Source organism: Topomyia yanbarensis, chromosome 3, assembly GCF_030247195.1.
Source record: "Topomyia yanbarensis strain Yona2022 chromosome 3, ASM3024719v1, whole genome shotgun sequence".
NCBI classification, from domain to species: Eukaryota; Metazoa; Arthropoda; class Insecta; order Diptera; family Culicidae; genus Topomyia; species Topomyia yanbarensis.
In genome coordinates, this window is record NC_080672.1 from 66,865,310 (window position 1) to 66,886,692 (window position 21,383).

Below are 21,383 nucleotides of genomic sequence, written 5' to 3' on the forward strand. Positions count from 1 at the left end.
GTAGGCGGCATTCAAAATGGTGATCGCTCAGAAGTTCTCACACTCCAAATGGTCGCCTTTCTTGTGAATGGGGCAGATAACCCCTTCTTTCCACTCCTCCGGTAGCTGTTCGGTTTTCCAGATCCTGACTACTAACCGGTGCAGATAAGTGGCCAACTTTTCCGGGCCCAACTTGATGAGTTCTGCTGCGATACCATCTTTGCCAGCTGCTTTGTTGTTCTTGAGCTGTCGGATGGCATCCTTAGCTTCCCTCAACGTGGGAGTTGGTTCATTCCCGCCCTCCACTGACGTAGTTAAATCGTCCGTTGCCTTGGTCATCTGTACCTACATTCTTCTCGCCGTTCAGGTGCTCGTCGAAGTGCTGCTTCCACCTTTCGATCACCTCACGGTTGTCCATCAGCAGGCTCCCGTCCTTATCCCTACATATTTCGGCTTACGGTACGAAGCCTTTGCGGGATGCGTTGAGCTTCTGGTAGAACTTCCGTGTATCTTGAGAACGGCACAGCAGTTCCATTTCCTCGCACTCCGCTTCTTTCAGGCGGCGTTTTTTTCTCCCGGAAGAGGCGTGTCTGCTGCCTCCGCTTCTGTTTGTATCGTTCCACATTCTGTCGGGTTCCATGCTGCAGCATGATCGCTCGCGCTGCATTCTTCTCCTGCAAAACCGCTCTACACTCCTCGCCGAACCAATCGTTCCGTCGTCTCCGTTCCTCGTACCCGACAATGTCCTCAGCTACGTTGTTGATGGCTGCTTTTACTGTTCTCCAGCAGTCCTCTAGAGGGGCCACGTCGAGCTCTCCTTCGTCCGGTAACGCTGCCTCGAGGTGCTGCGCGTAGGCAGTGGCGACATCTGATTGCTTCAGTCGCTCCAGATCGTACCGAGGCGGCCGTCGGTACCGTACATGATTAATGATGGAAAGTTTTGGGCGCAATTTAACCATCACCAGGTAGTGGTCAGAGTCGATGTTAGCGCCACGATAGGTCCTGACGTCGAGAATGTCGGGGAAGTGCCGTCCATCGATCAGGACGTGGTCGATTTGCGATTCCGTCTGTAGCGGTGATCTCCATGTGTAACGATAAGGGAGGATGTGCTGGAAGAAGGTGCTACGAATGACCATGTTCTTGGAGGCGGCGAAATCAATGAGTCAAAGGCCGTTCTCATTCGTCAGCTGGTGAGCGCTGAACTTTCCAATCGTCGGTCTGAATTTCTCCTCATGGCCTACCTGAGCGTCCCCGATGATGATCTTGACGTCGTATTGTCGTTCGAACTGCGCATAGAAACCGTCTTTGTCATCATCGGTGCTTCCGGAATGAGGGCTGTGCACGTTTATTATGCTGATGTTGAAGAAACGGCCCTTGATCCTCAACCTGCACCTTCGTTCGTCGATCGGCCACCAACCGATCAGGCGCCTTTGCATATCGCCCATCATAATAAAAGCTATCCCTAGCTCATGTGTGTTGCCGCAGCTCTGCTAGATGGTATGATTACCTCTAAACGTTCGCACCATGGATCCTGTCCAACACACCTCCTGCAGCGCTACGATTCCGAACCCGCGGTCCTTGAGAACATCGGCGAGTACGCGGGTGCTTGGAGTTGAGAGATCTGCAGTTTTACGTTCCGAGCTTCCAATCGCTAGTCCCTTTTCGTCGCAGTGGTCGTCACCATTGGTATCGGTTCGCATTCTTATCTTGTTGACTTTTCGCTGCAATTGGTTTTTTACGGCTGGTTCGCAGGGTCTGACGCCAACCCCCTAACTTTCCGGAGGACCATAGTGCTCAGTTGAGCTTAGAGTCCTTCACTGGCACTCGGACGATGATCAGCCGCCCCTAACATGGGGAACAGACGCTGATTTTGAGCCGCTCCTCCTGGAGATCAGACGCTCAGGCTTGCAGCAGCAGACCCCCGCCCCCCTCCCCTGTCAACCTACGACCAAAGTTCCCACCGGGGTTGGTTACTCGATCTTCCCTAAAGTTGCTTGTAGTTCCCGGCCAGTACCACGGGGAGGTAGGGATGGGAGTTTCTGGGAAGAGGCTCTGTCTTACGCATTACACAGCCTTTACCGAGCCTTTGCTCACATTCATATTAAAATTCGTTGGTTGAGCAATATTCTCGATAACCCTAACAATATGGCTATTTTTGAAACGGGCTTCACAAGTAGATGATGAAAATAGACAATTGGAGCCTTTACGAAATCCAAGATGGTGACTTCCGATTGAGCAATATTCAATATGGGTTCGATTTCCGTCATGTCGTCAACCCCATTCCGGAATTACCAACATTCTTGAGGTTTCAGGGATAGCATAAGGGTTTGTGCATTGGGCTGGAGTCCCAAGGGTCGCTAGTTCGAATCCGTCCTCTGCGGGGGATTTTTTTCACATAATTGCTGTGATATAAGTCAGCATTTCGATTTGTTTTCCTCGATAGATGCCACCAAAAAATCCAAAACAAAATAGTGGCAGTTACGTCAAAAGCCCAAAAAAATGTTTTGAATTATTTAAATAGTTAATTAATTTTATTCTTCAAGCGCGATTTTTCGGAAAGGGATCATCCATAAATGACGTAGCATTATATGGGGGAGGGGGGAGTTTTGTATTTTGTGATGATGTGTGACGACAGGGGGGTAGGGGGTCATGTCATGCTACGTAGCTGTTTTAAAGGGGAGTAATTAACATCGTTTTTACATTTAAAAAAATGCGGGAACAGGGGGGGGGGAGAATTACCGTCAAGTGACGAAATGCTACGATGGGGGAGGGGGGCGTTAAAAATCACTCAAAAAATGCTACGTCATTTATGGATCGTCCCAAAGTTAGCTATATAAATTAGAGGCATTTCCAACCGAGCATAAATATTAGCTGCGTTTTGAGACATCTACCTAATTGTTTAATCGAGTATGATAATCGATTCAGTCTTTGGTCAGTTCCTGGTCGTTCTCTCTGACTTGACTTGGCGAATACTACACTGAAACCAAATGCAACCAACAACATTATTCATTTTCTGATCATCCCTCAGCAAAAAAAAAATACTACACACATGCGGTGCGGGGCGTCCACCGGCACGCAAGGACGACTTCGAGAGAGCCTTATTTCGCTTGACACATACGGGCTTATGCGGCGTCGGTCGTCGAGCGAGGGGAAAATGTTTACAGTGAGGAGGGCTGCCACGGACGCAAATATGTATATTTTCACTTAAAATGTAATAAAATGCCAAAAAGGGGCACATTGAAGCACGCGCAAAAAAATTCGCTAAAAATCTAGGAAAAAAGGATATTTTTTTTCTACAAGCGAGTGTAAGGTGGTGGTGTGCTGATGGTGCTTACGGTAGCGACGCGTGGTTCGCTTGCTTTTTCATTCCCGCGCGAGGTTTCCTGTCAGACCGCCAGGACCGTCCCGGAGCAACGGAGTGCGTTAGGGTGGTTAAACGAAACTAATTTAATTTCTTTCTGACTATGAGAAGCTGCTAAAACTCGTCAGAAAACGATGACTTGCGGTAGCAACCAATCAAATTAACAAATCCGTAGCGGACTTATTACCCATAAGTAATTTCTGAGTTTTTAATTTTGAGAACAACAAAATTTAACACTTTAAGTCCGAGCCAAGTTTCTGCAAAATGATTTCATCACTCCCCTATGCTATGAGTGCAAGCTGACCACCCCAGCGGGCGGTGTGTATGCAAAAATCTTCGGAAGGATTCAGCGAAGAATGAAAAAAGAAGAAGAAGAAAAAGGAACGGCGGCAGCCAAAGGATCCCGTTTCTTTCGCCGCTCGTTTCTTACTGCGCAATCGCCGTGTGTCTGTCGTGGTTCGAGAGTTCGCTTTTTTATTATTTTAATTACTTCTGTCAGAGGCAAAATTACCTTCGGCGACGGTCTTTGGTCGGGGGAAGAAATGGCATCTCAAGACGTCTGGGAGTGAAACGCTGTGCTACGAGTACCTTCCGTGCATAAGATTTTGACCGGTGCCATTATAACGAGTAATTATTACCGGAACGTGGCGTGAAAAAGTGTGCACTAGGGGGAATACGAAGGATTTTTGCACGGTGTTTTTTTTTTTTGGTATGTGGCTGTGAAGGGGGAGTATAAGTCAAGCACCGGAAAGGAGAAAGATGTGAGTGTGATGAAAAAAAACCCGAAGACATTTCGCGAGAGCGGGCTCGGATCATTTTTGCATACGAGATGAAAAGTAAAAATTTCGCAATTTCATTCAAAATGTGATTTATTCAATAGTGGTGAAAATCGTCGCAACTTATTCTGTGTTTGGTACGTACGTAAAAGTAATTTGCAAAATAAAAATCAAGAAATTGAAAATTATCATCTGGAAAGTAATTGATGATGTGCTAACCAAATTTGCATATTCTTGAGGTAATTGATGAACTTCGCTACGTGTGCGGTCCGCTGAAAAAACACAAAAACTCAATCAACATTTCGAGTGATTAGGTTCGTGAATGTATAAAACCCCCCGAGCAGAACCAGACCAGGCCAGCGTCGTCATATAAAGTAGATTTAAAAAAAATCATCGTCGGCGGTCGTCAGTCGCCATTTCTGCATATTAATTACGTCCATTTGGTGAGTGGAGATTGAAGTCTAAGGTGTGAATCGAAATTCCTTTCCTCTTTCAAGAAAGCTGGACGGCAACGGAATTGGAAGACAGCAAAAGGAGGTTAAACAAATCTTAATCTTAATTTTATTTCCAACGGCCAAGAATCATTTTTCAATTTCTCTAATGAATTAAAAACTGGCCTCGGTAAGGGGGTTGAAAGGGGAGAGTGGAACAAGCACCCCGCTGAGATGGTATATTGTCTGAGTGAGCGTGCAAGCGAGAAAGAGCATCGCTATAAACCAATAAACGGCCGATGATCGACCGCGTCTTCTCCGTGGCCAATAACCTCTTCTGAAAGGTGCCTCTTTTCAATCCACAATCCCGTCCGTTCGGTTAGCCGTCAGTCCTTTTCAATCGAGAGCCCATAAACCACGCTCCCGCTCTGTTGGTGTTTCGTTCTCAATTTGAGGGACGCGATTGACATGATAAAGTCACGCACCGCCATCCCTTCCCTTTCGTCCATTGTCTCGCTCCCAACCCTGCAGTGTCCCATATAAGTATGCTTATGGAACCGATTCGACGACCCACCTCACACAGTTATGCGGGAGGGTGGCATGCTCGCGAATGTTTTCGCTGCACCGCACCGCACCACACCCATCGATCCGGCCGATTCTACCAGATTGCGAAGGCATAACTCTAGCCGTCCATCAAGTGGGTTGAATCGCCGGCGGGAAAAGCCGCATGCCATATTACCGTACAGCTGGCCGCTCTGCACGAAGTCAGTCCGGTTATGCCTGATTTGTGTTACCTTCGGTACGGATGGATTAATAGAAAACTGGACTTGGATCTAGGTTTGTTGAAAGATGCTGTAATGAATTAGGATAGAAGTAAATGATGTAGATTGAAACATGGAATTTATGCTGGTGTAGAATTGACAATGGACTGAACCTAGGGATGCTACGGTACATTTATGTTCTATCTGCAGGAGAAATGGGAAAATATTATAATAGTGTATTCAATTTGTGTAGTTCTAGAATAACGTTTCGAAACGACCATTTAGGTTCGAACTGGGTAGGGTTCATTTAAAAATTGGCGATGTGTATCGAACCCTAGAAACTGGTTTCTAACGAACGGTTTGACAGTACACACAGTTTTAGAACTGTGCTACTTTAAGACTCACATTAAATCAATTAGTAATCATAGCTATCTACCTATTCTAAATATACTGCCAGGTCCGTGGCTCGAAGAGGAAGGAGGAGCTGTTGATAAAAATGTTCGATTGTATAGAAACGAGCAAATGTAAGGTCTACCTTCTCATCTCGCTTAGAGAAGCAGCTAACAATTGCAATGGTACGGCTAGAAGTAAAGCAAGGAAATAATACTTACTTATTTGATACAGCTCATTGTGGTAGCTTATCGAAGCCGTTAGGTTTTTACATATTTACTCTATGGAAAAATAATAATAAATATCATTGAGTATCAATCGGGTCTCGTGCACGCAACTTTCTATTGCGCACCTTCTTTCGCGACAGAAATACATTTGTCTGTCAGCCTACACGGAAAAATCCATTCCTAATTTCATAGAAAATATCTAGATTTCCTGAACTGAACTATTAACGCAAACCGTAACCAAGTTCCTGAAGTTATGAATAACAAACCTCGTATTCATGAAACTATTTGTGTTTCCAAAAAACTAGTTCGCGTCAAATATATGCATGGCGTTCCATTTCAATGTTTGGTAGGGTTATTGTTGTTTTCCCTGGACATGTTTAGTTTTAGTTATGATCCTTGTTCATAATTGGGGAATACACTGCCGACAACTAAACGATAATCATGATTGCAGGAGCTTATTAGCGATTTTTGGGATTTCTCATCAAGTTACCGTGATATTTTATTCATGACTATACTATCGGATTTTTCCGTCAGAGTAGCGTGATTTATGTTCATAATTTCAGGATTTGTAATCACTATTTTTGATATTTTTGTGACGTGTAGTGCGATTTATGTTCTTGATTTTAGGATCTTAGTCAAGATTTTCATAATTTATTTGTTATGTTATCTTGATATTTTATTCTAGAGCTTACTTTCGAATTTGACATGATGTGACTAATGTTCATGACATCAGCAATTTTATTATGATATTCGTAATTTCATAACAAATAGTTTTTTGGTTATTATCGGTTCTTTACTCGGAGTAACGTAACAATATGAATAGAAACATTAAAGTGTCACTGATTTGTTGTATCTTGCTCTGTGAACTATATCACGAACACGATTTGTGGCTCTATAATTCAATTCATTCTTTTTCTGTCCAGACATCACACTGAACCTTATCAAATGATTAACGATGTTCTAGGTTCTAATAGTTTTCTTGTATCTACTGTTCGTACCCCTTACTGGTCACTAGCAACTGGACATATATGAAATTTCATGGAACAAAAATAATTCAACGAATAATATTCCAAATTTTTTGAAACAGTTCACGTGAAAATTTCATGACCATGTTGCACGTAAAATAGATAGTTTGTCATGTACTAAGAATCATGAAGTAGTTAACGAATGCATGAAAAATATATCATGATCTTGTGAACTATTTCACGTGCATGAATGGTCATTCGTGACTATTGTACCAGGAATCATGAACCAGTTTACGAATACATGTATAATATTTTATGATTTCGTGAACTATTTCATTAGCACGATTTTCAGTCATGACTATTATACTAGGAATCACGAGCCAGATCACGAATACATGAATAATATTTTAAGATTTCGTGAACTAAATCACGATTTTTTTTCATTTCGATTATAGAGGTTTTAACCTTAAGGTCATTCGCCTCTTCGGGTTAGAGAAATCCCTTATGAAAAATTTCTAACCCTATGTACGGGGTCGGGACTCGAACCCAGGTGCGCTGCGTACAAGGCAATCGATTAACCAACTACGCTACGCAAACCCCCCATAATCACGAATTAGTTTTTTAGCGCTAGCACCTGTACACTAAGAATCGACAGCGAGGTCGGTCGATGTAGAAGATCAAGCTCCACAACAGAATGTTTGCTTTGCTAAAAAGGGAAGCCATGTGTCTTAAGAGGCTTAATTGTAAAATTACACCAAGTCATTCGATTTTTTTTTAAATAAACCTGGAGAATACGAATATTTTTTCAATTGTTTCGAATTTATAATGCATGTCAGATTTTCATAGTAAAATATATGGTATTCAAATTGCCGTTGTCTACAGTTGTGCCAATTACGAACGTGCCAAATTTGTGCGAATTTGACGCAAAAACTTGGTAATTTTTTGCTTTCCCATCCGTACGTGACCACTGGCATTGTACCACACAAAGATTGCGTATTTTACTGTATCGATTTTGTTGGCTATTTTCAGCAAATTTGAGACTAAGAGAAACGAAAGCAATGAAATTGAAAGACGGATAGGTATTCTAAAGCGAATCAGTTATAAACTTAGAACGGTAAACTAGAACTAGGCAGGCTCATATGGGCATGATCGAAAGGAAATGTGAAGAATTCTTTGCCTTCTGCAGAGTAGGAGTTGCGCGTTTCACCCAAGTCTACCGCATGGTCTATGGTAGAACATAACTCATCATCATGTTTTACCGCCGACGCCGGCGTCAACGCCCAACTCCTCCTCTGCAGAAGGCAAAGAATTCTTCACATTGCCTTTCGATCATGCCCATATGAGCCTGCCTAGTTCTAGTTTTCCGTTCTAAGTTTATAACTGATTCGCTCTAGAATACCTATCCGTCTTTCAATTTCATTGCTTTCGTTTCTCTTAGTCTCAAATTTGCCGAAAATAGCCAACAAAATCGATACAGTAGAACCTTGCGGCAATTAAAACATAGTAACGATTACGTATTTTATTCGGCTTCTTTGAATCCACTCGTACCAAAACTAATATTATGCGATAGAGATATCGCAAAAGAGCCGTGCAAAGTGAGCCGGTAACATTATTTGTTGTATAAACTATCGGTGCTCAAGTGCCATTTCATTTAATTATTGTCTCACTCAATATGACTGATAGATTGAAATATACGAGCCACTGATATTTTTGGAAGCGAATATTCATGCCTCCCAAGCCGGGTGTTCCGAATCATGACTGAATGTATTTCACGTTGCTTGATTGTGAGATGCCCATTCTTAATGACCATTTCGGCTTAATGACCCATTCGGCCTAGTGACCCATTCGGCCTAGTGACCCATTCGGCCTAGTGACCCATTCGGCCTAGTGACCCATTCGGCCTAGTGACCCATTCGGTCTAATAGCCCATTCGGTCTAATGACACATTCGGCCTAATGACCCATTCGGCCTAATGACCCATTCGGTCTAATGACCCATTCGGTCTAATAACCCATTCGGCCTAATGACCCATTCGGTCTAATGACCCATTCGGCCTAATGATCCATTCCGCCGAATGACTACTGAGCTTTCGGCCCAATCGGTCTTATGGCATTAAGTTTAATGGCATTTGGCCTAATAACCCAGCACCGATACTGAATATAGACGACATCCGTTGGCCAAAAAGTTCTATTTACACATTCCACTTCACGAAGACTCCATCCGTACAGAAAAAATATGGGAGAGAAAACAATTGCGATTGACTTCGAGCAAGCATGGCGCGCTGTTTGACCTTTTTCAAAAGACAGTCTAGACCATTTTTGGAAAAAAAAAAAAGTATGCAAAGTGGCTTCTTGTGACAAAGTCTTCATGTACAGAAAGTTTTATTAAAATCTGAGAGGGTGCTGCCAACTCTGAATACGATTTAGCGCGAAATTCGTCTTCGTAGAACATTAGAACCAAAGTATGCAGAGTGTTTGGTTAATAATTGAGAATCTCTCGTGGGATATAAAGTTGGGGTAAAAATCGTTCTGAATATCCCATCAAATATCAACTATTAAAGAGTTATTAAACTATTACTATAAAGGACACTTATAACTAAAAAAGTATTATATTTATAAGTATATTTTCATTCTTTTGATTCAACTAGAAAGCTATCTCAGTTAATGAGCTTAAGTAACCTATTAGAAGTAATGTATTTGAAAGTTCGCGTTTTTATTGAGTTCTTTATCATTTCTAAATTAGCTAAATAATAACATCTTTATTTTAATAATTCAAATTGCTTTAGTTTTACATTTTTAAATGCGTGCTCTCATTTGAAATTCCATTTGAAGCGTGTATCATACATACCCATTACAAGGGAGAAAAAATCTAGCAAGAAACGCATATTCTTTCTCTCCCAATTCTATAAATTGGCATTTCAATGACGGCGATGCTGGTTGATTGACAAACTTGACTGTTTCTAGTGGTTCTAAATTCTTTCTCAGTAGAGGTCGTTGAAATTATCTGAGATTTAAAATCTTTGATCACGTCTTTCTTGGTGAGATTAAACTTGCTTTCAAAGCTAAATTTCAAAATTACTCGAACCTATCAATACGAGCGTTACAAATCATTTCAATACCAGTCATGTGAAACAGACGGAATAGAAAACACATCGAGACTACGTTGCCGTGGCGTATAATATACCTTTACGTGCGTCCAGCCAAAACAGTTGCAGGCCTTTATGATACCTCGAAATGTGTAGAAGCCACTTTTAGAGGCATTCGCCCTTGTAGATTTCTTTGTCGATGGTCTTAGATGTGACAAAGAGCTGAATAATTTTGCCACATCGACGAATCGCTCGCCAAACAAGGATTGAAAACACGAAAAATGGTTTAATGATCAGCTTAAGGGCGGGGCCCCAACCCAGAGTAAAGGTGATATTGCATCTACGGAACTGTATGTGATTGACTGCTGCACTCCAACTGTATTGAATCGATCAGTGCGCCACCTTCAAACGTTTGCCAATCGTCGTGGTTCAGTATTTCTAATCGAGCCTAAACATCTGCTACCTGTGGATAGTGTAACAATCATTTTATAAGTGTGCAAAGCTCCATTCAATTAAAATTTTCAATTTTCTAATAGTCCAAATTACCACAAACTTCAACAATTTAGACTTAACTAACACACAAACAAATATAGCTCCGTGAGCCTATCCCGAATCATTCCAACGAATCCCCAACAAAACAGAACAAAATAATAACAACAAAGACAAATATGTTACGATCGGGATTGGGGGCTAATAGTAGACAAGACGAGGAATTCACCTCAACAGAAGAAATCGTGGATTTTGGAAGGCAGAGAGAATAAAAAAGGAAAACTTTTGTGAAAAGGTGAGGGAATGTGAATTCGAATTAATAAGATTGGGCTGGCGGGAACTGTGATGCTCATTTGGTGAAGCGGAGAAAGAATAGGTTCCTAACTTGAAAGCGATTATACATGATGGGTAATGATCTAGTAGGTTGAATTTATCGACAGCGAAGGGTAGCTGGAGTAATTGTTGTTTCATTAGATTTTTTTACAATCGAAATAGGGTGAAGTGCCTATTTTCACCATACTAAGGAGGGCGCCTCACTGAATCATTAAATACTCGGCCTACAAACAATGGAATGCGTAAAAACTGGCATCAACAGCTTTGCTTCGTTGTTAAGTACCAAGATAATAACATACATGCGCTGAAAACAGTGAAATTCTTGTGTTTGAGCGCAACGAAAACACGAATCGAGTGCCCCCATTGTTGCGCTACCATTTGACTCAATGCGTTGAACAAAGATGGCAGACACTGCTCTAACCAACGGCTTCAAATGGGTAGCGTGATAATAGAAACATAGCGATAATGGGCTCATCACCCTATTGCATCTCTTCAAATTTTTGATTCAGCATTTCTCTGTGATTGCTGGTACAACTAGTGAAGGTACCCTCAGTTACTTGCCCATCGTCCAGAATAGATGAAGGGCGTTAATTAATCCACCTATTCAATCAAACAGATATTTTCCGCTAGGCTAACATGTAATTTTAGCGCTTGTTAATGAGCCGATGATACAGCTTTTGGTTGCTGGTGCTGCTGCTCCCATTGCTGCCACCTATTAAATGCCTATCTAGTTAGTTGGGTAGCTCGATCACGATGTATGCTTCTTTTTAGAGCCATCACAATGCGGGCGCAAACAGTAATGAAGCAGGATAGGTGTTTTGGGAGTGTTTCCTCTAATTTTTCCACCTATCTGCTTCGCCGAGGTATTATTTACTCCTTCACTTTTCGCATTCGCTTGCTGGTAGGAATGACCGCGTAGAAAGTTTAACAGCCCTTGTTAGGAGGTACCAGGAGATGTTTTTGGGGTTTTGGGAATATGACGTTAGATTCTCGTAGAAAGTTAAAACGTTTGGGCGAATTTTACCTAAATTTGAGTACAGTCAAATCCTGTTTACGCATTTTTTAATTAACTAGCGTAAACGTCTAGTATCTTTAATAACAATTTTGTGCATGGGGGTACAATACTAACTTTTATAAGTACGAAGTTTCGACTTCGTCTCAGCAGTACCTGACAGACCGTCTCACAGTGTCGCCCAGCTGAACAAAACCTCATTTTTTTTGGGTTTTTCATAATTTATCATTTTTATATGTTTCTAAACAGATTGAATAGATTTTTCTTAAATATTGAATCTTGAGGACGAAAGTTCGATTTTTTTGCAGAACATCAAAAGGAATAAATTCTGGACAAAAATGGTATGAATAACCATTGTTATTCTTTTAGGTTTAAATAAGATGTGTTTAAGTAATTTTGGTACGCTGAATTCGTTTTTGATATTAAATGATATTGAAAATGAACATTTTCTATTGATTGGCTTAAAATATTTATTTCGTCGAAATTTTTCTTAGAATTTTTGTTTACAAATTTTTATAACGTGAAGGTCCATATTTTTTGCCTTTCTCAATAGAAAGGTATTGCAATTGCTCTGAAAACCAACTTTTTAACAGAGGCCCGGAGGGCCGCATGACATATACCATTTGATTCAGTTCGTCGAGTTCGGCAAATGTCTGTGCGTGTGTATGTATGTTTGTGTATATGTATGTACTTTTTTTTACAATGGAGAAGACCTTTACATCCTAGCCCAGTACACGTGCTATTGGTAGGGTCCAAGCTACCGCACGGGGTGTACCGGGGGCGTGTCTGGCCCGAATGGTGACGCTGCCATTAATACCGACTAAACTTCATTGGGCTCTGCCATCGTTCCTCCCAGGAACTACCTGTCGGTATTACTTCTGGGGGGATGGCTGTACTTAATGTACTCATTCACTCTCACTCACGCGTTCATACGTCCTGTATGAGGCTTACTTGGGTGCTCTCTCTACGGCACCTTGATTCACTCTCAAACACTCCCACATGAGGCTGACTTTTGTGCTCACCTTTTTCGTTCCTTGCGAGGCTGACTTGTGTGCTCACCCTATCACCTGGTTCACTCTCGATCGTGCCACTCTATTGTACCTCTGTCACTCCCCCTGGCATCCCATGTGGGACATTTTTCTTAGGCCCCATTTCTGACATACCATGTGAGGCTGACTTTTGTGCTCACCCTTAACATGCCGTGTGAGACTGACTTGGATGCTCACCCTTTCACTCCTCTGCCACGCCATGAGGAATCGATAGCTAAGTCCCAACATACTACGCTACGACCCTCCGGTCTTGGCATGAGGCAGTCCACTTATACGCCTATACACTCACTCCTCTGTCTTGCTTCGGGGTGGCTGGGTTTACCCCTTACGCGGTTGCCAGTCGCTGCGCCAAACCTACCTCAGCATGAACAGACCATTCACTCCCTTTTTTGCGCTTGGCCTTTTTCGCTCCAGCTAACCAATCACTAGTTAGCCGTGCCCGTCGTCTGTTGCTCGGTTCGCCAGATTACCTACAGGCAATCTAGATGGTAGCAGCCGAGACTGCGTTCCACTTCTCCACCGATTGACACATCCGCTGAATAAGGGTATCAGACGTCAAGCATTGCTCTTCTTTCGACGTCGAACCGAGGACATACGAACAGTATGTGTTCGGCAGTTTCGTCTACACCTGGGCAGTCCGGGCAGGCTTGGACCTCCGCGTGCCCGAACCTGTGGAGGTACTGTCGGAAACAGCCATGGCCTGACAGGAATTGTGTCAGGTGGAAGTGAACTTCCCCATGGGGTCTTCCCACCCAGCTTGATATGCTAGGTATCAGCCGGTGGGTCTACCTACCTTTCGAGGAGTTGTCCCACTCCCGCTGCCATCTGGCGACCGAGGTCACCCTGGTGCGCTCGCGGGCTCCTCTATTTACACGTAGCTCGAAACACTCCTCATCTTCCCGAATGACCAGCCCGACTAGCATCATGCTCGCTATCATGCAGGATGCATCGTGTTATACCGTGCGGTAGGCAGATATCACTCTGAGGCACATCACGGTAGGTGCTCTCCAGTTTCTGTAGGTAACTGGTTACCCTCTGGCTCTTGACCATGACGGGCCGCCGTACCTGAGGATAGATACGGCAACGCCTGCCACTAACCTACGTCTACTGGCGCACACCTTTGAGCTGTTGGACTTCATCCTCGATAGAGCCGCAACAGCAGTCGACGCTCTCTTGCATGTATAGTCGACATGGCTGCCGAAGGTCAGCTTGTCGTCTATAATGACTCCGAGAGACTTCAGACTTCGCGGTGAAGTGATCGCGACTTCTCCCACATGGATAACTGCATGTTGTGCCGACTTGCGGTTGTTGACGATAACTACCTCCGTCTTATGATGAGCGAGCTCCAGGCCTCTCGCGCTCATCCATTCCTCCACCGTGTTGATCGCGTGTTCTGCGGTTAGTTCTACCTCAGGGATTGACTCACCGTAGACCTCCAAGGTTACGTCTTTGGCAAAGCCGACGATCTTGACCTCCGGAGGGAACTTCAGTCTCAGAACCCCGTCATACATGAGGTTTCATAGCACCGGGCCTAGGATCGAGCCCTGCGGGACTTTGGCGGTAATCGGAACCCTTTTTTGACCGGCATCGGTCTCGTATAGCAGTACGCGGTTCTGGAAGTAACTTTCCAGGATCCGGTACAGACCCACCGGTAGGCTAAGCCGGTGTAACGAGAGCGCGATGGCATCCCAGCTTGCGCTGTTGAATGCGTTCTTCACGTCAAGTGTCACTAACGCACAGTATCGAATGCCTCGCCTTTTTCGTTGGATCGCTATCTCGGCAGTATTTATCACTGAGTTGAGAGCGTCCACTGTGGACTTACCCTTCCGAAAGCCAAACTGGTTGCTTGACAGGCCATCCGTACCTTCCGCGTACGGAGTTAGCCTGTTGAGGATAATCCTCTCAAGCAGTTTGCCAGTCGTTCCGATCAGACAGATTGGTCTGTACGCCGATGGGTCGCCTAGCGGCTTCCCGGGCCTCGGCAACAGCACCAATTTCTGCTTTTTCCATCTATCGGGGAAATGGCACTCGTCAAGGCATCTCTATATAGCTAGCCTGAACATGTTCGGGTTCGCTATGATCGCTGCCTTGAGAGCGTTGTTTGGAACTCCATCCGGCCCTAGAGCTTTGTTCATTGCTAGGGATTTAGCCACTGCGAGTAGTTCTTCATTCGTCACTGGAGCCACCATTTCGGCCGTGCCCACACTGTCTCGTAGTGCAGGTGGCCAGGGGCTTGTGGCTCGAGACGGGAAGAGTACTTCGATAATCGTTGCCAACCGGTCCGGAGACCATTCTGGGGGTGAAGAGCCCCCTTTGGTCTTGGCCATCACAATCCTGTAGGCGTCACCCCACGGATTCGCGTTGGCACTCTCACACAGGTTGTCGAAACACGCTCTTTGCTGTTTTTAATGGCCTTGTTAAGGGCCAATTTCGCAGCTCGAAACACTTCACGGCGGTTCTCTCTTGCATCCTCGGTGCGAGCTCTTTGCATCCTACGTCTAGCTCTGAGGCAGGCTGACCGTAGCGCTGCAATCTCGGCACTCCACCAGTATACCGGGCATCTGCCGTTTCTTGGCAGTGTTTTTCTCGGCATAGTGGCGTCGCACGCGCGTGATAGAACAGCTACCAGCGCATCCCCGCTTAGACTGTCGGTGTTGGCCTCCAGTCCCACGGCCGCGGTGAAAGCTTCGCTGTCGAAGTGATTGGACTTCTACCCGCGTACCTGACAGGGATCTCCCGCCCTCGGATGCTGCACACCATAGTTGATCCTAAAGCGGATTGCTAAATGATCGCTATGGGTGTAGTCTTCGTCTACCCTCCATTCCATGCCTGGAGCCAGACTCGGGCTGGCAAATGTTACGTCAATCCACGCCTCCACCCCGTTTCTATGGAATGTACTAGCGGAGCGGTTTCCGGCCCACTAGGTCTGACGAGAGCCTGTCGATCATCTGGTTGAACTGTTCTATTGGCCACCTTGGTGGAGCGTAGCAGCTGCAATAGAACACACCATTGATCTTGGCAATCGCAACACCCTCGGCGGAGGAGTGTATTACCTCTTGAACCGGGAACCGTCCCGTTGTACAGATTGCCACCATTCCAGACCCGTCCGACACCCAATTGCCGTTGCCGGCAGGGATGTTGTACGGGTCTGATAGGAGGGCGACATCTGTTCTCGACTCCGAGACCGACTGCCACAGCAGCTGTTGGGCTGCTGCACAATGGTTAAGATTTAGCTGTGTGACGTTCACGGCTTCTTCTTATTTACCTCACCGAAGGGACACGAAGGTCCGCCCATAGCATGTTTATGGGCTTGCTTCTTAGCGGTGCAGATAAGGCACTTGTGCGCCTTAGGGCAACCCCGCTCCTTATGCCCCTCCTCGCCGCAGCGACGACATAGTTTGCTCCTGTCTATGCCGTTGCACTCGTAGGCTGGGGTATGCTAATTGGGCATACCGACCAGCCGATCTTCAGCTTCCCTTTCTCAGTTACCTTTTTGGCATCCGCCTTCAGTAGCCTGAGGTAGGCTACTTGGGTGCCAGAGTGTCCCTCTCTAAAACGCACAGAGGCCCGCTCGATTGTGACGTCGCATTGCTCCTTAACGGCTGCGACGACATCTTCTGCGGTCGTGAACTCGTCCAGATGCTTGCACTGGAGAGTCATTTCCGCCCCTAGCGACCCGACCTGGGCGCCTTCACCAAGGACCTCTTGGGCCAAGGCCTTGTACAGCGCACTAGATTGTGCGCCTCGCTTCAGCACCAGAAGCATTTCTCCCGTGTTGGTGCGTCTCATGCTACGCACATCTTGCCCAAGGGCCGAAAGGCTTTCGGCCGCCTTCATCGACTTTAGGACGTCGGCGTATTTGTCCTTGTCGGTTTTTAACCACAAGGCCTCGCCTCTGTCCTTGGCCTTTTTCACGGACCGCGGTACCTCCGGTGTCGGTGCCGGCTTCTTCCTGGTGACCAGCGTCCAGGGGTTAACGCCCCCTGCCCCGGTTGCGCCGGCTCTGCCCAGCGAGGTCACTCTCGCCCTCGCTTACCTCGACCAAACGGCGTCTGGCCTTAACGGTTGCACGCCGTGTAGTGTCGGTTTTTGCACCCTCGCCTGGCGACTTCCTAGGGCGCTTCGCGTTCGGCGCCGTCTTACGATTGCCCTTGCCTTTTCCCTTCGAGGGGAACTCGGCCGCCGCTCCGAGCGACGTGGCTGCTCCATAGAAGGTGAAGGCCACTGTCTGAGTGCCTGTATCGACCTTCTCTCTTCCCTCCCTCTTGGAGGCCACTGTCTGGGTTTCTCTGTCGGACTTCTCCCGACATTTCACCCTCTTGGCATAAGCCTGCTGTTCCTGTCTTGCGACACGAACAGTTTTCCGGAGCACCAGGAGGCTCTGCTTTAACTCCTTGTCTATGTTTTGCTTTACGCTAGTGAACTCGATTATTTTTTTTTCAATTTGTTTATTTGATAAGGCACGTATGCGTTAGCTTAAAGGTGCCATTTTTTCATTGTTTTACATTTTGAATTTCTTAAAACTAGGGGGTTACACATTTCAATATTATTTTGTTTTATATAATGAAACTAAAAAAAAAACTTTGCAGCTAACTTATACATATAAAAGAGGGTATAATATAATATTCGTAAGATTTGGGGGACGGGTCATTTTGTGTGTTCTTTGTATAGTAATTCACTTTATGATTTTTAGAAGGGAGATTGTAGGAGAAATTAATTATTAACTAAGCGGAACATTTTACAAGCTTATTAACTAGAAATAACTAGAAAGAGTGGTTCAAGATTAAGGGGAATTAATTAGGGCTATTTTAAAGTAGTGGTACTGTTGGGCATTTCTTAACGAGATTAAATATTGATCAACTAAAACTAAGCACTTAAGTTTTGGGAATATATTCAAGGGGAGAAGGGTGAACTCGATTATTGAATCGAGCTGCTCCACCACTTTGCGCATCGCGGATAGTGGCCCGTCCAGTGCGTTGGTAGGGCTACTTCCTACCACTACTGGGGGGTCACTGGTGCTATCAGATGCAGCACTCATCGCTCCCCTACTCTCCCCACGGGGGGAGACCTCGCCAAACCACCTCTAGCAAAGGGGTTTGGCACCTCCGTTTGTTTATTGTAATTTTTGTTTTTGTTCTCCATTTCAGTACCCAGGAGTAGCGCGAGAATAAATGTCCGCCACGCCAGAGCTCCGCATTAACGTGATAAGGGACGCTTACTGTGGGGGTTGCCCAGGTACCCACAGGCTCCGTTAACGATCGAGCATCTTTTTCACCCCCTCGATCACTCATCCCTCGGCACGGGTCGCTTCACGCCTTGGAATTGGGGTTATGACCTATCTGTATGTATGTATGTGTGTGTATGTGACCAAAAATGTCACTCATTTTTCTCAGAGACGGCTGAACCGATTTTGACAAACTAAGTCTCAAATGAAAGATGCAACGTTCCCATAGGCTGCTATTGAATTTCTAATGGATCCGACTTCAGGTTCCGGAATTACAGGGTGGTGAGCACGATCACGCAGAAAATGTCGATTTTAATAAATTCTTCAATGAATGTATAAAGGTGAAAATTTTTCCAAAATATGACCACAACTTCGATTTGTAGTATTATGTCACTAACATCCATTCAAAGTCTCTTTGGCCACATTGGCCACCATCATCGGTTGTGGAAGCCCCGGCGGAAGTATCCAAATTCAGAATAACAGTCACATCGGTTTCTCGAAGATGGCTAGACCGATTCAACCAAACTTAGTTTCAAATGAAAGGTATTGCGCCTCCGTAATTGGCTATTCAATTTCATTCCGATCCGACTTCCGGTTCCGGAGTTACAGGTTGTGGCGTGCGATCACATAGCAAATTCCGATTCAAACCGATAATCCGATGAAAGCAAAAAAGTTAAAAATTTCGCTAAAATGTCTCTCAAACAACTTAAATTTGCAGTTCTAGGTTACCGACGGCCAACCAAACTTTCGTTGACTACATTGACCACCATAGACGGTTCCGGAAGTGCACGGGAAAAGCGGCCATCTTTCAAAATTTACAAACTCACATCAGTTTCCCGGAAATGGTTGGGCCGATTTTCACAAACTTAGTCCCATATGATAACTATATTATCCCCGCAGATGTCTACAAAATTTCGTACGGATTGCTTATATGGTTCCGGAAATACAGACGGAACCGTTCGGTCACATATGAAATTCCCATATAAGCCGGAACTCATTTTTTTCAAAGGTCCCCCCTTTGAAATCAAATTCGTTTTTTTTGATGCCAAACATCTTTAAAATTCATGAAACGTCGAGATTTTATGTTATCCCGAAAATTTTTTTTTTTATGAAAATCCACTTTTTGGGCCGATTTCGCACCTTTTATCAATTTAATATTACCGTGGCTGTTTTTTTTATTTTACAAAATTTTAGAACTCGAATAATGATTTTTTTCTTGTATATAGTTGTCATGTCGTGTATAATAAAAATGTAATATATACATTGAAAGTTTTCAATGAATATCAATAACGAAAAAATTCTCGTGTTCAAGATTGAGAAAGACACAATTGCACCACGAGGTGGATTAAAACAGATAGTAACTGTGCGAATAGGTCTGGCCTTGTTCTGAATGTATAACTATCGAATCCATTTGGTTGTTTTTTAAGATTGTTTTTTTTCATTTCTTTTATTTCTAGCTGTTGACGATCGAGTATTAGACGCTTTTGAAACACCGTGAACAGAACTTGCAGATTAGCTAAGCCTTTTTAGAAGTATTCTTCTTATTTCCTGACTTTCGTTTGGACTGCATAAAATAACTTGCACTTCTTTTGACGCTATTTTTGAAAGCGCTTTTTAGATATAAACGAATTATGTATTTTTAGATAGAACAGACATACGTCCATATATGTAAGATGCATATAATTTTTTGGCTTAATATTTCAAAACATATATGTGTTTTTAGGGGTTCATTTAACCATCTTGATCCCTATCTTTATGCTAGGTTTACTGCGAAAGTTGCTAACGGTTGAATGTTGTTTGTTGCTTGTTCTTACAAGTTACGTTTGTGAATCCGTCTTCGTGGAAATTTGTTTCATAGTTGGCTGTTGGTTTTAAGATACTAAGTGCAATCTGAATGGTTCTCCGTGATTACGATATGTCCAATTACGTGAATGCCATGTGGTGGTGGGCATAGCGTAGTTGGTAAATCGATTGCCTTGTACGCAGCGCACCTGGGTTCCAGTCCCGACCCCGCACATGAGGTTAGAAATTTTTCATAAGAGATTTTTCTAACCCGAAGAGGCGAATGACCGTAAGTTTAAAACCTCTAAAATCGAAATAAAAAAAAACCTATTTTAATCCACCTAGCGGTGCAATTGTGCCTTTCTCAATCATGAATCACGAGAATGTGTGCGTTGTTTATATTCATTAAAAGCTTTTAAATGCATACATTACATTTTATTATTGTACATCACATGACAACTATATACAGGAAAATAAATCAAAAATTTTGAAGACGAAAAAACAGCCACGGTAATATTGAACTGAAAAAAGGTGCGAAATCGGCAAAGTCCCAAAAAGTCGATTTTTACAAAAAAAATTTTTTCGATATAACATAAAATCTCGACGTTTCATGCATTTTAAAGATGTTTTGCATCAAAAATACGAATTCGATTTCTGAAATTTCATGGGGTCCCCCATTTGAAAAAAAAATTTGAGTTCCGGTTTATATGGGAATTTCATATATGACCGGACGATTTAGTCTATATTTCCGGCCCCATATAAGCGATCCGTACGAAATTTTATAAACATCTGTGGGGATATTATAGCTGTCATTTGGGACTAAGTTTGTGAAAATCGGCCCAACCATTTCCGGGAAACTGATGTGAGTTCGTAAATTTTGAAAGATGGCCGCTTTTCCCGGGCACTTCCGGAACCGTCTATGGTGGTCAATGTAGTCAACGAAAGTTTGGTTGGCCGTCGGTGACCTAGAACAGCAAATTTAAGTTGTTTGAGAGACATTTTAGCGAAATTTTTACCTTTTTTGCTTTCATCGGAGTATCGGTTTGAATCACAATTTGCTATGTGATCGCACGCCACAACCTATAACTCCGGAACCGGAAGTCGGATCGGGATGAAATTAAATAGCCATTTACGGGGACGCAATACTTTTCATTTTAGTCCAAGTTTAGTTGAATCGGTCTAGCCATCTCCGAGAAACCAGTCACATCGGTTATTCTGAATTTAAATACTTCCGCCGGGGCTTCCTGAACCGATGATGGTGGCCAATGTGGCCAAATAGACTTTGAATGGATGTTAGTGACCTAATACTACAAATCGAAGCAGCTGTGGTCATATTTTCGAAAAAATTTCACCTTTATGCATTCATTGCAGAATTTATTAAAATCGACATTTTCTGCGTGTTCGTACTCATCACCCTGTAATTCCGGAACCGGAAGTCGGAACCATTCGAAATTCAATAGCAGCCTTCGGGAACGTTGCACCTTTCATTTGAGACTAAGTTTGTCAAAATCGGTTCAGC

At 43.9% G+C, this 21,383-nt stretch overlaps 1 protein-coding gene across 10 annotated transcripts in view; it reads left to right on the forward strand.

Annotated features, from left to right (window-relative positions):
- Positions 1 to 21,383, forward strand: part of LOC131688446 (uncharacterized) — a 67,079-nt gene that overhangs the window by 36,468 nt on the left and 9,228 nt on the right. The window contains exon 1 of one of the 10 annotated variants that reach the window (XM_058972704.1): positions 3,851 to 4,101. The exons of 6 other annotated variants lie outside the window; for them this stretch is intronic. The gene's annotated coding sequence lies outside the window, so the exon portion shown is untranslated. 3 more of the 10 variants (XM_058972702.1, XM_058972701.1, XM_058972703.1) reach the window with 3 other exon arrangements.